Raw genomic sequence first — 18101 nt, 5'->3', positions numbered from 1 at the left:
TTGATAACCGAGTTATAGACAACGTCACTTAATACTTGTGTGGCATATAGAGATTATTCTTCACTTCTGTATGGTTTGAAGACAGAATGATATCCTGCTTTAAAATTTCAGTATTCTTAGAGAGCAAAGAGAGTCGGCATCAATAATTAATGTCAACCATGAATATTGATACAAAGAAATGAAAATCTTTGGTTTCAGTGAAACATTTTGCCTAAAAAAACCGCATATTAAAACCAATAAAAATTACTCATGTGGATGTACGTCGGAGAGTTTCTATACGCTTCACCGCTATGAAGCTTTTTGATTTCATACATGTTAACACCCCCCCCCCCCTCTCTCTCTCTCTCTCTCTCAATTTCCTTACTTTATCTAACCTAAAAACAAATAGTTAGATAAAGTCGTGTAACTCAAAAATCTTAACATTGGTGAACGTTTTAGAGGTCCCTGGTGGAGCTAAAATTCAAATGGCTAATTTTTTTATTTTTTTTTTTCCTCGAAAAAATTTGGATACGTTTTAGAGTGTAGAGATATCAATATTTTATACGCGATATTCACAAAATTGTTTTTACAGTGCTTTGTTTTCTTTTATTTTCTTATACATTTTTTTCTAAAATGTATCACTGTAGTAATTTTAGTTGGTAATTTTACTTATATTTGCAGATTCGTAACTTTTTGAAGACAGATGGGCAGCCACTTTCTTCCTCAGCCTTCACTGATAGTGAGCTCATGCTATCAGCAAAGCAAAGCTTTCTCAAGGGAGAGAGAGAGAGAGAGAGAGAGAGAGAGAGAGAGAGAGAGAGAGAGAGAGAGAGAGAAACAACTGGCGTCCTCTGGTGGCTCTAAACCGCAAAAATCTTAAATGAAATTAAAAGAGTAATGTCAGCTAAATTGACAGTTCAGGATTGCAGTCAATGTTCTGCTATTTTTATAGTATACTGAGATCAGTTAATAAAAAAACTTCAATCAATCGATTTCAATTCAGTAATATTTGGAAGTATTTCGAACAAGTTTGGTCAGTGTGCGATATAAGAGAAAGCTGCACTGCAAATGTCAAAATCATTTGAATGTTGCAATCTATACAGAGTGGTGGAGAAGGAGGAAAACATTTTTTTTTTAGTGCTTTATTTGTTTCATAATGATTAAGATTAAACACTTCCTTTTTCCGGGGTAGACATGTTGAATATGAATATATGAATACGTATGCCAATTAAACGTGTAATATTAAAACCGAAACGACAAGTCAGATTTCCGTCTTAATGATTTTAGTAGCAAGAAAAGTTAATCTACAATATTTGGCTTACAAATCATTTCCATGATTCTTAATGTTGCAACCTTCCGTGTAATTTCCCAACAAATTCTGAATATGAACAATCCAAGAAAATTTACAATTGTCCGAGAATCCAGACCAAGGGAATTGAATTAATTCTCTTGCAACACGCTTGTAACAATGGATTTACTGAGAGAAACTAACCAACATTGCATGAAGGCAAACCTGGAATCTAGATACTTGCTATAAAGGTTTATATAAAATTACAGGAAAAAACTCGGTAATGGACGTATGCTATTCAATAAATGTGTTATTTTACACATTCGAAAGATGAATAATTAAATTAAATTAAATTAAGCAAATTATTAAGGATTATTACAAAGATATCTTCGTTTCAGACATTTTGAATTATAACATCGAATAAACGTAATATTTCATTTATACACCTGTGCCATATGACGATGACTTAAATTAATAAATGCGACTTATTCTATGTAGAACACCCAAAGAGTTCCGTTTGTTCAGTGGGAATGGTTGGCCAAGCGGACAATCTCTGTGTTCTCTAACCTAACAGGTTACGAATTCGAATCTCCTTGCTAGCATAGGTGTTTGTATATGCCTTTAGATGAGAGATGATTTTCACCACTCGGTGTGAGGCATTATTCGGATTTTTAAGTTTGAACAACATGTCATACTTGGTATGTAAAGCAGGATTTCTGAGTTTAAAATTTTCTCTCTACAATATAATTAATGTGCAGTAGATTTACAACTTTTCGTGAGTGGATTCTTATAAAAATACTTCTGCCAAAACTGTATTCATATCTTCTCGTGGAAGGAAATTTGTATGTGTATTTTGGAATGAGAGTTTTCCTTGAAGAATTTAGAACTGTATTCACACAGTGCTATAATGTTTCTGAAAATTCAACTTTTGATGGAAATTTATTAGGAATGTTCTCAAAAGATTTTATCTACTGATCTGAAATTATCACATTGTTTAATGGAGACATTTGCTAGCATAAAACCATATTGGATTTCTAAATCCCTGAATCCTGACAACTGTCATTCACAATACGCTAGCAAAACCTTTCCATAGCTCTTCACATAAAGAAAAGGTATTCCTTAGAACTCAAATAATCCAAAAATAAGCTGAAATTAAAATAGTATTCTTGCCTCGGAAGTCAGTTAATAGATGAACTTATGTGGTTAGAATCAACATATTTCTAGTAATATTAAGACGAGAGCAACTTCTTTCATCCTTTTTTTTTTACTTGAGACTAAATTATCGTTTAATACAAACATTGTACAACTACTCAAAGTACTTAAACATGAAAAACATAGCAGATGCAATGGCCTGAGTTCTCCAAGAACTAAAACGACTAAGCACAATCACTTAAAGACATGCGCCTGTTATTTTAGAGAGCTCCAAGCCATCAACAGATAGTCTATGTATCTAGAAAATGAAATAAAAATCGATTCACTGTTTTACCAGCGATTCCAAAATTCCTTTATTATCAAATATCGAGAGAAATTCATTCCACAGAAAATCAGCAAATAGTATATCCCGGGCTTTTTTATTTCCCAATGTGTTCAATTTCGAAAGCGTACATTAAGCATAATCTAAAGTAATACTTGCAAGTAGGCTTAAAACATTTTGAATTGCCGTAATGACACTCTCGATTTTTCATTTGTGTTTCATTGTTTTCGATAAACTCATTGACAAGAGTATAAAATTGGTCTGTTACCGTTACCAGAAAGAACATTGAATTTGTTAAAGATTATTAATTTATTAATAAATATTAAAATATAAGTGCCGCTTTAATGATTTCAAATATTAAATGAAGCAAAAACAATGAATTTAAACCATAGCTAAGCATATCCAGTGATACGTTCTTTGTCTTCTGGTAGGTATTGGACTGCTGCAATATTTCTGTACATAAGAAATCCATTTATATTACTTCAGCCATTTCTGTTGTAACAAACTCAACAATATTAAAACTGTCAAAAAATTGGAAGAAATATTTCTAGGCTTTACCAAGTGAAACCGAGTTAACTTCAATAGGTGGCGATAAGATTTTCCTTGTATGAAGTGAGATGCTTTGTATAGGCAGAGCCTCAGCAGCTCACTCAGTATTGACGTTGATCTTGACTTGGAAAGACGTTCGCTCGAATCCTACCGAGGATGCTAACAATGCAAATCGTCAGAAGAACGTAGACACACAGTTAACAAGCATAATATACTCGCCTAAAGTCTTCGTTGCTTTGGCCCTAATTCAAAACAATCCAAGCCATCCCAAACTTCATTGGGCTATTCGACTAGATTTTATTACACATCTCTTAATACTTGTGCATATATTAGTAAGTAATGGAAGTTATCGAATAAATCTCGAACCAGTACGATCGTTGTACGTTACTTCGCTATACCACAAGACAGTTCAAAAGCAAAAAACCCAAAGGCTATATATTCCCATCGATTTGATAGTCACAGAAAAAGTAACTTGCCAGACAAAGTCTAATACGAATCGTCTGGCCACGCCACGCAGACAATCTTATTTCTCACGATATAAATCGGCTAGTTTTAATATATCTAATGTCAAATTGAAAACAGTTTGTTTGTCAGAAATTACATTCCATGGAATGCAATAAGCATTCTGGCTTATTTACGTCTTAACAGCGGGACAGCTGTCTGAGAATGTTTTAACTGGATTTTCTTTTCAATGCTGTCAATTCCAACACTGTAGAGGTGTCTTTCCAGTAACATTTCCTTTAGAAAAGTATTTCGGTTACAGGTTATAAAACTTATTTTTATTATAATGATTTGGGACTAATTACATTCTTTCCATGATAGATTATAGTCCAATTATGTAGTGATGGAAACTATTTAAAGAAATATCATATCTTAAATGAATTTCGTGTATATATAATACCGTTTTAAGAGAATTATTCAATTGCCTATCTCGTTGAATTTAAGACGAAATCAAATCAACGGTAAGTTTTAAAAAGTTGACTTTCAAAAGTATCTTTAAGTGCAGAAAAATAAAATTAACGCAGATAGAGTACATTAAAATGTACAAGTTAATTTGCACAGGAGAGTATTTATCTTTTTAAAAAGCAAGTTAGAAGAAAGAAAGAAAGCAGCAGCAGTAGTTAAAAGCTGTTTAGTATTCCATTTCCTGTGGCAGATACATGTACACTTCGGTGTGGTAATCAATGACGCTATGTGATGCTCAAGTACCTAACCGAAGTATATTTTCGAACTTGCATAATGAAAAGGGCTTTTTTATAATTACTTTGCAGGAAATTTCAACCCTACTTAGCAGACATCATTAAGAGCAACTTGGGCAGTTACAATTTAGAGGTCGTTAAAAGTAGCTTAAGCCTGTCAATTTGCCTTTACTTCTTCTCCTTACACTAATTTAACAGATTTCTCAAGGGAAATAGCCACAACGAAAAAAACTCCCCCCCCTCTTTCTCTTTATCCATCTGTATCTCTTTCATTTTATCTCTTTCTTTCTTTCCACTTCTCTAGTTCCTGAACCATTAAGTAAGTATTATTGGACTAATAAAATACTTCGAGTCCATTTGTATAAATTAAGTCGAAACTATACCTTTATTAATAATATTATTATTTACATGTGGTGTGTTACAGTTATAATTTAGTTGTATAAATACAGCAACGCGGTTGTATTGCAAGAAAATGCCTGCACGTGAGGTTTATACGATCTTGGAGTTATTTAACTATACATCTTATGTTAAAATTTGTAAATACTTCAGTGATTTCTAAGCAAGCATCATAAACATTGTTGTATATTCCGTATCCATAGCAACGAAATGCTGCAATGTCACATTCTGTTGTCAAGGTTACGCTTTAGTCAACAACTGGACTGCTAACAATTAACTTACGTCATGCAGATCTGTAAAAAATGGAAAGTATAGTACTTCTTCCTGCCGACAAAATATAAAGAATAACATAAAAGAACTTATCCCAGGGCTTTTCCACAGGCAAGCGATTGTCAATTATGTGGATATAAGATATTGTTTTTATTCCTTCCATTTACTGTTCTAGTTGAGCAGTTGACATGCTTCTCTTAATTCTTTCATTAAACTAGACTAATTTACGAGTTTGTTGATGAACGGTTAACATGTTACGAAAGGCTAAGATGATTTAGAATGAGAAACACTGTAACTAAAGGTTGGCAGTTAAGAATCAATAGAACAGAATCTCTAGACGTAAGACGTAGATTATGTTTTCAAAAATATAAATAAGAAAAACACAATCGAGACTAGTGTAGGCTTAATACCATTGATCCCTGCTATTATTTATCTTACTAAATAACTAATTAATCAAATAATTAATTAATTGGCTTTGTATTTAAGCTGCATGTCGTAACTTAATAAATCCTTGAATGAAGGAAATACTGAACAACCAAGCTCAGAAACTTTTTTTGTCTTTTTTTTTTTTCATTATTTAAGTATTAGGAAGGTAACCGTCTCTATTGTTACCTAAATAAAAATAATATTTAAAAGACTGGAATAAATTAATGCTATCACACATGTACCAAAAACAAAGTGAATAACATTTCTTCGCATTGCTATCAGGATGTGGTTTTGTATTCCACTCTAATTATGGTTCTGAAAATTATGACGTGGGAATGATTTTTAATGTCATATTTCAGAGAGCCCTTTGTTTTTTGAAGAGCTGAAATGTCATAGCAGTAATTTCGTTTGTGACTGTCATAAAACTGTAGGATTATAAGTATTGAAGGAATAGCAAAACAAACTTTTCCTTCCACATTTTTCATTATGGTATATCTATATAGAAAAATTTTAAACATATGTAGACAGAAAAAAAATATAAACCATACGGAAATGTTAAATTAGATTTATGCAACCTTATCCTTATAAGAACTGGCTTAAAGGGGCGAAGCAAGAATGCTTTCCATTTCCCCCGTTATCTGTAGAGAACAGTGTAGGGATGAGGTGTTATTGAGCTCTTAAAACTCTGATCATGGCAGGAGGGTAACAACAATAGACGAGCCTCAGTTAGGACTTCATTGGCTACAGCATTGCCATCCATTACTCTCCAAGGACATTAATCACCGACTGTGCATCTCACGGTCAATTTTCTGACTTCTCAGAAACCATTTGTGCAACCTATTTTTCATGCGTTTATTTAAGAATAAAAATACAAATAATATAAAGGTGTGATATGGAAAAATGAGTTAATTTATAATATTTTCAATTTTTTAAGAATGCTTTCAAATTTATATGTACATGAATTTTAATATTTATAGTTGTAATAAATAAAAATAAACATATTTACAATATGGTTGATATATCTATAATCAAACAGTAAATCCTGAACTTTGTTTCTAATCATGTGAGAACTTATTTTAATACAATAACGATAGATTTAGGAAGACTAATGTAGTCTTCCTCTATTATCAGACAAGCGATTACTAACGCATGCGCAAGACTTACACAAGAATTTTAGCAAGACTTACACGTTTAATTCTTATTCATAATCCTTCAGGTCATGAAACTACTATCATCAACTTTAGTAAGGGTTGCCAGTTTTGTGAGAAGTTAAGAATATAATCATATAATCGACTTAATATTAATATCGGATTGTATATGCATACTTAAATATTACAATATCACCTGCTAGGCCTAAGCCTTATAACATTACTGAAGATCTACCATTTCTGAACTGTCCAATACACGTATTGCCTGACAGTAAACGTAGAATGGACTGTAGAACTGTTTGTATACAGTCAACTCTAGCATTCGGTGCAAAGATAATAACTGGCATAGAATTCTAATTGAAACGTAAGCTGGTTAGGAAACATGGCCTGTGGCATTCTATTCCATCCAGCTTATTGGAGGTGCTGTTTACCCTACTCTAAAGGAGACGTAATCTACAGGATAACAAGAATAATTCCATGGCATCCGGATCACTAGAGTAAGCAGTTAGTTTAGCTTAAAGCCGTGTGTGAGAATAATTATGTCTGAATAGTATTGTTCAGTACGATTTCTCGTGTTAAATATGACTAAATTATTCTTTTGAAAGTAGAGAACGTCTCGATTTTTGCTAATTTGAATTCTTTCAATATATTTTTGTTATAAATCACATGATAAACACAAGTACAATTTGGTTTCAAAGAAAAAGTTACAAAGTCTCACATACTATTTTAGTTTATGTTCAAAAATTTCGAAACTTTTATGATATTTCATATAATGAATCAGACGCAAACCAAGAAAAAACTAATCAGAGTTTTTTTTATCACCTTATTTGAAGTTTTATCGATGCTATCACTATAGCTGATGTTTTTTTCGCCTTTACTCTTTTAGATTTATCCACTAAAGTAAATGGAAGACACTCAAGTAAATACCTTTTTTGAATAAGGCAATGGTGGAAAAGCCATATTTTTCAAAGGTAACACTTCATTTCCAAAATTACTTGGCATCTCAATATTTGGAAGATATCATAATCGCGTAATATTATCTTCTTTATGTGTTCATAAAGAGAAGTTATAAAGAGCAGAGAAAACATATTCAGCCCCTAAAATCCTCTCAGAAAGTGCCATTGATTGAGTGAAAGATAAACGAGGCAAAATATGGGTTTATCGCAACAGCAACAACGGTGTTCAAAACATCAAAGGTAATCCGAGGTATTAACGAAGAAGATTGCACTTAAAGTTCGATTCTTTACTAAAAGCTATAACTACAAGCACACATTCTCATGTAGGTGGCTTATATTGCCTCGTATATCTTGATTTAGTTGGTGTATTAGTATCGTCGTATAAAAATCCGAACTTCATAAAGAAATGTACAATATTTTATCTCTTTTGTCATTTGTCATTTAATCTCTCAAAGATTTCTTTAAAACATTCCATCATAACAACGAAGTAATTTAAAATTCTGTAAGTAAAAAAGACTCTCCAATTTTGTCAAGATATTAATAATGTACACAATATAAAAATAAACAAAAAAACGAAACTTTTTTTTCAGCTAAGCCTTTCATTAATGAACAAATTATAATAAATAACATCAAGTACAGTATGATTAATTGATAACTGATTAAAATAAATGATGTAGGAAATATCTTCGTAAAATCGTAACGTAAAACATTAATAACTTAATACTATAACTGATTAACTTTCGTCAAATTTAACAAATGACTTTGCATAACCTCAGATGATAATAAATTAGGCGTTTCTTTGAAACGTAAACTATCGATTGGAACTTTTATGTTTTTTATATAAAAACAATGACCTCGCTCTACTTAAAAACGTATATAAACGTTACTTACTTACTTCTTTCTCTATCGTTCTTTCTGGCCATCTTCTTAACTGCTTTTTTTACTGGAGGCAGCCATTGTACCCACAGTTTAACTACCGCAGGTCTTCTTTGGAGATACGATATAGACCTTTAAACCCACATAACCTGTTTCTTGTGACGGTAGTTATAAGTACAGATCGATAAATTGTGCTGTAGACAGTGCTTGTTTAAACAGCGCATTTAGTCGTAAAATTCTCATTTTCTTTCACTGTTCCTGCCATCCTATTAAAAGAGCTCAATTTTTGTGAAGTCTGCACAAATAATGAAAAGGTAGTGAAGAAAATGGATTTAATGCAGCATGTGTCGTCTGTAGAAAAGGGATTTAAGAATTCTCCCCAATATATATTGAAGCGGATCACTTTTAGAGTTCCAATTCAAATAGAAGTCAAACTAGCATCACTCTCTCTCTCTCTCTCTCTCTCTCTCTCTCTCTCTCTCTCTCTTTTTCCGTGTGCGTGCGTGTACACGTTCGTCGTAACCTGCACTTTATCATCAATGATTTTAATGATTTATGATGCCTTCGTTTTATTTCGAAGGGCGTCAATAGATAAAAAGACAGTTTACAACAACTGCATTTATATTATCGCCACTAGCAAAGAAAAATATCTCAAGGAACAAAATGAACCCATAAAATCTCTGTAAAACTAATAAAAAAAGAAATGATCGATCATCCTCCAGATAAAACTACTTGAAATGAAGAACTAGAAACTTCTTCATTTCATGCAGCAAGAGTAAGTTTCGCTAAAACAAACAAGTAAGATAGATAGATAGATAGATCCAAATGTCTAAAACAAAAGAAGAAATTACCAAAATTACAAACAGCAACTTCGAAAGACGTATTCCAATAAGCTCATCCAAGTATGATATGAAAGTGGACTTTGATTTCGAAGACAGACATGAAAAAATAATAAAAGAGACAATAAAGAGAATTCTTAACCCAAGAAATTTCTACATTAAAGAAAAAAGAAAATTTTTAAAACTTTTTAAAATGAATGAGAATATTAAGGTTTTGCACAAATCTCTGAAGAATGAATTACAGCACAAAATTATTAAGCAAATTACACAACGAAAAATGTTTCTTGTTTTACTGCTCAAAAAGGCAGGATTGTCATCAGGAATAATCATGCTGTCCTGATTGAAATCGGATAGCTCACATTTTCCTGAACGTCTTAGAAGGAATTTAAACCAAGATCTTTGTAAATCACAATAATGTTTCTGTCGATTCCACTATATTGAAGATCAAATTAAAACATAAACTAGGATTTAAATAGCATTATATTAAAATACGTTCTGGTCTTCATGTAACACATAATATATTCATTTTAAATGAATTATGTTTTTATTAATTCTTCATTTCTGCTACTGTTGCATGAAGCAAAGAGTTCATAGAAGCTTATATTACGTTTCATATCGCATATTCTCTGAACCATACTTCCAGTTGTACATGACTTTTCATAAGTACTTTAAAGATATTATAAATTAAAACTTCTTCTATTTTAAACACATCTTTAATACTTATTTACTCGAATATTGACTAAATACATTGATAAGTCACACAATGTAAGTAAACTCCACTAAACTAAAATATCCAAAAACTTTAATTTGAATTTACACATACACGTTAGAGCGTTTCGTCATTATTACCAGACAAGTTCCTTTAATATTTAATAATTAATTTTTCCATTTTTAGTACAAAATGTTCTCTCTAAATTTTAAGAAATTTATAAAAATCTTAAATCTCAGACTGCAGTTCTAACATAATTTTAATCCGTTCACTTTATATCGTAGATATTCAATACCATGTCGTATCTTGAAATAAATTCCTGTTAAGAGGAAGCTAATTAAAAATAGTATTCGGTTATTATAATCTTTAGTTTCCTAAACCTAATTCACACAACGTGAATTATTAAACTGGTTAAAAAATTAGCTGAACTCTGTTCAAACAACTTATATTAAATAACAGCATATTAAATTTGCGTCTTTTAAAATGATCTAGGTAAGCAATTATTTTATATACGAGTATATCTACCCGCTCGAATCCTCTTCACTCTCCAAATACTCTGGATCTCTTTTTGAAAAGTTCTCTTTCCCGATACCGTAGAGGTCAACTCTCTTCTCGGTAACTCAGACTACAATCTTATACAAGTCTCCTCTCTCACATAACGGCCATCCTCCAACCATTCCCGACTCTCATACTCTAGCACGACAAAGGAGCCAGTTGGGATGACCTCCGGAATTTCCACTCCTCTGACCATTGCTTCCTGACCCTAATTTCTGCTGTAAACGAGTTACAAAAATTGTTCTCACTGGTATGAAGACATTCAACCCATAATCTATTCACTTTCCAAGATCTGGTTCATCTGAAAATGTGTCAAAGTAGTCAAAGAAAAAAAAAACATTCAGCTTACGGAATGTGGGTCGCATCAAGCACTCCAACTTCATGTTCGATTTCATAGAGGTCACCACAAAAAACTCTTCTCTTGTTCAAATGGAAGGCGTTTCTTCTGGTCGCTTGCTGAGGCCATTGGACGCAAGTTATGCTCTCTTGTACTTCCACCTCTGTCTCGTCTTGCTGGGACCCACTGCACACAATGTAAGTGTGCAGTGGTGCCAGCAAGATAAAGATAAAGATTACTTCACACAAATATAAAGCTGACCTGCTGACATCACTCTTTTCCTTAAACTCCTGCATAGATAACCAAAGGAAATCAATCACAACCTACCATACAGAATCCAAGCACCGCATATCTCCTGTAGTTTTTGACAAAAAGTTATCAGAAAACTACTAAACCTCCGACCAGTTGCCATCACCTCTGCCCACCTATTAATCAGATCATTAAAGCGTGAATCATTAACATCCATAGCTGACCTTGTAGCTTGCATCACGCACCACTTAAACACGTACCATGAATAGGTTTGGAGAAATTTGTGCTGTAGCCCTTGACATTTCCAAAGCTTTAGACCGTGTGTGTGTGGCATCGAGACCTACTAAACAATTGACAATCCTTCTCTATCTGCACCCTCTGCAATTGGTTACCCAGTATTCTCTCTAATCGTTTTCTGCAAGTCTTGGTGGATAGCTCCCCCTCCAGCTTCACCACCAACGTGGAGTACCTCAAGGTTATATCCTATCACCTACAATCTTTCTCCTCTATAAAAATAAACTAATCAGAATAACTACTAATCCCATCCACAACTTTGCAGACTATAGTACTCTCCACTCATCATACTCATTTGACAAACCATGCATTACTCTGACATCACAGGCTACAAGATCATTTACAACTAGTGCCTTAAACATTGATTATACTATCCTCCGATATGGCTAGGACAACCTTACTATGTTCAATGCCACCAAAACACAGTGTTGTCATATCTCGCGCAAAACAAATCCCGGCTCAACTATCCTTATCCTCAGTAATACACACAAATCGCTAGACAAGATCAGATCTCTTTGCTTGGACTTAAGTTTACTCTAGTCTTTCCTGGCATAACACACGACATCAATAGCCTCCTTAGCATCCAAAAAACTTGGCTTTTTTTTCGTTCAAGAGCCTATTTTACAATCAACCAACTCTTCACTATATACAAATCCCAAATCTGCCCATGTTTAGAATATTACTCACATGTTTGAAGTGGTGCACCTAAAACTTCCCTTAAAATCCTTGACCCCACCCAGAGATGTTCAGTTTGGCTCATAGATAATCCATCTCTTACAGACTCACTTCACCCTCGATCTCCCAGACGCAGTGTTTCAGCACTGTGTCTATTCTGCAGGTACCTCCATGGTTATTTCTCCAGTGAATTGGCAACCATCATTCCTCCACTTTCTGTTGCACCTATTAATACAAGAGCTGCAGCTGCCTAGCATCACTTCTGCAACTGTAAACACACCGAACCTGCTTCTATTCATCCTCTTTTATTCCGTCCACCTCTGTCCTCTGGCCTTCTTCAAAAAAGAGTACAGCATTTCTAAACAACTACGGTCCCCCAACTCTTCAAAAAATAATAATAATAATAATAAATAATTTCTAAGTCCCCATTTGTATCCCTTACTCCCACACACGACACTGATGTGCCTATAACTCTCTCATTTCTTGTGTATGGAATCAATAATAATAATAATAATAATAATAATAATAATAATAATAATAATAATAATAATAATAATAATACAGCAGCTCATTCAAAATTTGCATACGAGTACATTACTGTCACTTCTTAACACTAAGAAACAATAAGAGTATAAGCCATTATTCGGTTTGCTTACATTTCGTAACATAATAGCATATAGAATATGATGGATGTTTTTTTTTTAATATTTCACTCGATAGAATTACCGTTCATTCCATAATATTATGCAAATATTCTAATGTAAATACAGTAGCGAGTTTTTGACATAACTAAACAATATTTTTTTCTTTTATGAAATTGGACCAAGTTATTATTAATCTGTTTAAATATTCTTTTGGTTAAAATAAAAGACATTTTTCACTTTTCTCAATAATTTTTAAGTTCTGTGTAACACACTAAAGGTGAGTGCAATAATATGAAACATGAAGTAAAGTTTAATTTTTTCTCTCATCATGTTCTAAAATATCTCATATGGAAAATACATAACCTCAATGAGGAAGACAGAATCTCCTATTGAATTAGGAACTGCTTATCCACCTATCTCCCTCGATTTCTGGAACAGGAAAGATGCCTCTTGGGCGAAGAACGATACCTAAGGAGAGAGAGTGTGTAGGCCACCACCGTATGTCAGATTACACAGGGAAGAATTAAAGTGTGCATATATTCGTAACATCATTGTTTTTATGCTCTTTTAATTAGACTTTATTAGTTTTGCCATTTTAGTTTCATTTTATTTCATTTTAATGTAAAGGAGTTGGCCTGAACAAATCTGGGCTGCGCAGGCCAATATCGAGGTGGTCCTGATTCCTTTTAGGGCGGGATCTCCCAGGCCAGGTCTCCCCAATTTGTTCATTTGTTTTTAGCCGTTCATTAGGTTTTATAGGCTTTTATACTTCGTACACTGGTTTTAATAGTATTTTTAATATTATTTTTATCTGTTTACTCTTGTTACGTTTTCCCCCTTTTTTGGGATTTTTCCTTTAATGAGTGAAAATTCAAACGACCGTTTTAGAATAATCCGACAGGTCAACAGCTAAAATTGGCCAACTGAGGTCTGTTTCTCTCCTCTATCACTATTTCACTCTATCTTTTTTATCTTTCCCTCTCTCTCCATCTTTCTTCTGAATCTCAGCGTCACTTTTATGCTCAAAAGGCCAATGATGAGAGACTTGAAAAAAATGTGGTTCTTTTTTTGAAAAAAAAAAAGAACCACATTCTCTTTAAAAAAGAGAATGTGGTTCTTTTCTGTTTTCAGTATGCCTTGCATGAAGTAAAATTCTGTACTTCTTTAAGAAGAAAAAAAAACCTTTCATCTTTTTATGAAACTGGCTAATTCGGTGTTTGAAAGAATTTTTATAAATGTTCCTCGCGTGCTAGGAGATCAAGCAGGAACGTGTTCCTTCGCAACGAAGTTTTGAAGGTAGAAGCAATTTATACAACACGTTGTATTTTGACGAAATCAATGTACATTATTCAAGGATAAAATTCTAAAGCTCTCTTATCCAAAATCATTAGAAGATGAAGGAATGGATAGTTATTGTGTGTGATCGAAACTGAAATAAACATCAGGAAGAACTGCTAACATTCTACACATGCGTTAACTTTCACACATCCAGGTCTTTTATTTAATTGAAAATTATTCCGTTTCACTATTTCCTGTACATTTCACTAATTCGTTAAAGTTGAGTGACGTCTTTAATCACCATAGTTAGCAACTGTCACGCTGTCCATCCGAACTGTGGGAGTGTTCTCGACAAGCGTGTGGTTCCACACTTAGCGACACCTCACGCAAATGTTGATAATTTTCAAGCAACTGCAATAAACAGAACATTTGAACGGTAGCTATCAAGTACATAGATCAGAAACTGATGTCTCGGCATTTGAGGAAGGAATGGAGGAATGGGATGAAACAGAGTTGTTACGTGGACAGCAGATAACTATGTTTGACCTGCATGAACTATTAATGTAGGTAACAAAGCATAAAAGAGCGAAGCGAAACTGTTATTTGACGTCGGAAACCGTAACCAATGTTTAACGCTTGGAGCACTGCGTTAGCAATTTCATGCTAAGAGAGCATAGTTCCCCGTTATTTCTCCTCTTTCGCTTTTAGCCTGTTGAATGGCAATTAATGATAATAGCATAAAATTCGATTCATTAGCCGTCTGTTTGGATTTTCAAGCCTTCATCCAAATGCTTTCTTAATAGCGAGTTAGTCTAAGAAGTAAAGTCTTAGAACTAATACTTAACTTACATTGTTAACAGTCGGAGAATTACATTTAGATAAAGATAATAAGATTCCTTTTTTGTAGAAACTCCATACACTGGGAAAGTTCCCTCATAGATGGTTCAAAAATGTATTCAAAAATCACACAAAAAAAAGGTAAAATCCGTTTGAATTTTCAAGCCTTATTCCAAATCAATTCCAATTCCATCTTTCAAATCAATATCTGGTCATTGGAACGTGGAAAATTATTATTATTATTATTAGACACCTCCAGGGAGTGCAAGACTCATCGAGGGAGGGCAGCTACTCTACAACTCTCCGTCTTCACCACTCAACCTCATCCACCCGTCATCCACCAATCGCATCCTCAACATCAACGCCATCTACTGTCTACCACCCCACAGCCTTTTGGCTAGAGAGCGGATATGCTAACCACTCGGCCAACCAGGCCAGCAATAATAACTTATAGACTTCGAAAGAGGTGCAATCAAAACGGATAGGTCACGATATCGGTGATCTGTCCATTTATGATAATGGTAAAATATCGCATCATAAAAATTCAACTATTAGGTAACATTATTAGCTGTTTGAAACATATTGGTGATATTCCGTCTAGTAAAGACGCAAAAAAGCAAACGTCAAGAGGCCAAAGTGGTGCTCGGAAAGGTGGTAGTGTTGAAATGAAAATTCAATAGAATTAACATGGAATCTTGAGATGTACCATTCTGATTTTTATGGAAAGACAGCTGCACGTAAAAGCTTCACGAGTCAAATATGGCAAGCAACAGCGCAGACTATACTTAGCAAAATAATATCATCATTGGTCAGTTAAAGTGTTGGAAGTCACGCTGCATCTTTTTCCGACAGGAAGGGCAAGCGTGATTAAAATAATGCAAAACTATTTTACTTCTCTTAGTATATTGCGGATATGTGCTTCCTTCCCTGTGGCAGGTTTAGAGAACAACGCTGTGTCTTCTCCAACACAACAATGTACAATGCCATAATGCAGGTACTACTATGACCTGTTTTGAAGAAAATTATATGGAAAAGCTTGGTAACTCACAGAGTTCACATTTCATCTCAGCAGGAAGCCTTTTGGGTGAACGGAAAAGACAATGGGCGAGAACAGTTAGTCCCACATTTCGTTACTACACACTAGTGACCATATTAGGGGATAGATCCAAATTCCCGACTCATATTATCACAGTCCTGCGAACAATGTGCCTAGAGTTGCAAAAAGTAATTTTAGACAAAGGAGGGGTCAAATGAATGAAACCGAGTTCAGCTCAAATCTAGTGGTGTTGTCTCAATACTTATTTCAACACAGAATATATTAAGCAATGTAATTATGAAAATGCAACTGAAATAAATTAATCAAATACATATATTTATTATTTTTTTTTAATTTTCATTTTTCAGCATGTTTTTTGGTTTTAAATTCTTTTCTCTATGTCGCTATCGCTCACCCACACACAAAGAGGTTAAACTAGCACTTAAACTATACTGTATATAGTTTCCCTATCTTGAGTCTCTAAACACCAACGTTATTGTTACAGTATTAAAATCCGGATTTTTAGTGGAAGAAAAACTCTACATGCGTGCGTCAAAATTCGACTAACTATATGGCTGAGCAAAGGCATAGAAAAAGAAAACTTCATGTTGTTGGTAATATTCATTTTTCATGAAAGAACATATTTGGTTCCCGCCTTATATAATTATATAAGGCGGGAACCAAATTTATATTCTTGATCTACAAGAATATAATCTTGTAGATCAAGATTATATTCTTGATCTACATGCCGCACTAATTTACTCTAGAATTTTAAGCAGTCATCTACACAGATGTGTTCAGAAATCGTTTCCAAAGCATCTTGAAACGTGTTATGCTTGAAACTGAATGTTATGTTTTTTTTGTTTTTTTTCCTGTCTTTAAATTAAATTCGGGTCTACCCATATCTTAAATGAATCGAATAGCAATTGAATTGTCGCTTTAAAAGAAGTAAGAAAATACTTTGAATAATATAGACTTGTTAATTTAATTTTGAATAGTAAAAAGTGTATTTGGGATGTCAGAAGAGTATTCAATTATTTTAATGCTGTTATAGTTTATATTCTTATAAATTTTGTAAATATTTCATAAAGTCTTATAAAAGATGCATAATGAAGAAACACTACGTCTACGAGAAAGTGATCAGAATAAGTTTGTGAGAGAAAGCATCAAGAATTTCTTGGAAACGTGATGGCTTAAGTGGAAAAAGATCAAATTTGTGGGATAGATACGAAAAATATATAAAAAAAAAACTATAACTGGATGCGATTGTTTCAAGAAAGGTTAAAGCTGAGGTGAAACTGTCAACGTAAGAAACGCGATCTGATCCTGTCTGGCAGTGTCGATATTATTTAAGGTAAGAGAGAGAGAGATGAAATCAGATCCTCTTTGCGAAAAATAAGACAGGTATGTTTCGCTAGCTTCATCGTTTGCAAGGCAGTTTTCATCCCACTGGAGAATGACAATAAGATCAGTGCTTAAGGAATATAAATTAGGGAAATTTTTGAAGTTGGAATCTTTGACAACTAACCAGCATTAAAAGGGTTGTTAAATGAAGATGAAACGTATTTTTATTTCCTCTATAAGTTATAAGGGAATGGCATCTTTGCATCACTCTCACCTTTAAATCACTCTAACAGACAATGTCTGTTTGTCAACTGTGCAAAAGAGCGGCTATAGATCACTCAATTTTTATAGCCTCATCTCGTTTTATAGGAGAAAGTAATGACTCTAACTTCTGACCTTACCACTTGAGTAGGTACGTATTTTATGTAGGTCTAGGCTAATATCTATTAGCTTAGACCTACATAAAATTCGTTATCATTATAAAATCATAATAACAAACCCTGTTTGTTATTATGATTTTTTTAAAATTCATATTTCACTGTGGGATACCTCAATCCATTTTTAAAACAAAATTTTAAAATCTAGGACAGTCCTTCTCTTCTGGTTTCTCAGATCCGTAAATTTACTGACATATCTGAGTGCAGTTACACAAAGCAATTATCTCTTATCCGTTTTATGCAATTTTTCGCTTATATAGCGGATGTGAAAACTTCAAAAGATTGTTAGCTATATTGGACTTATTT

Source organism: Typopeltis vanoorti, chromosome 8, assembly GCF_054136105.1.
Source record: "Typopeltis vanoorti isolate ZY-2024b chromosome 8, IOZ_Tvanoo_1.0, whole genome shotgun sequence".
Lineage (NCBI taxonomy): Eukaryota > Metazoa > Arthropoda > Arachnida > Uropygi > Thelyphonidae > Typopeltis > Typopeltis vanoorti.
This window is presented reverse-complemented; position numbering follows the sequence as displayed.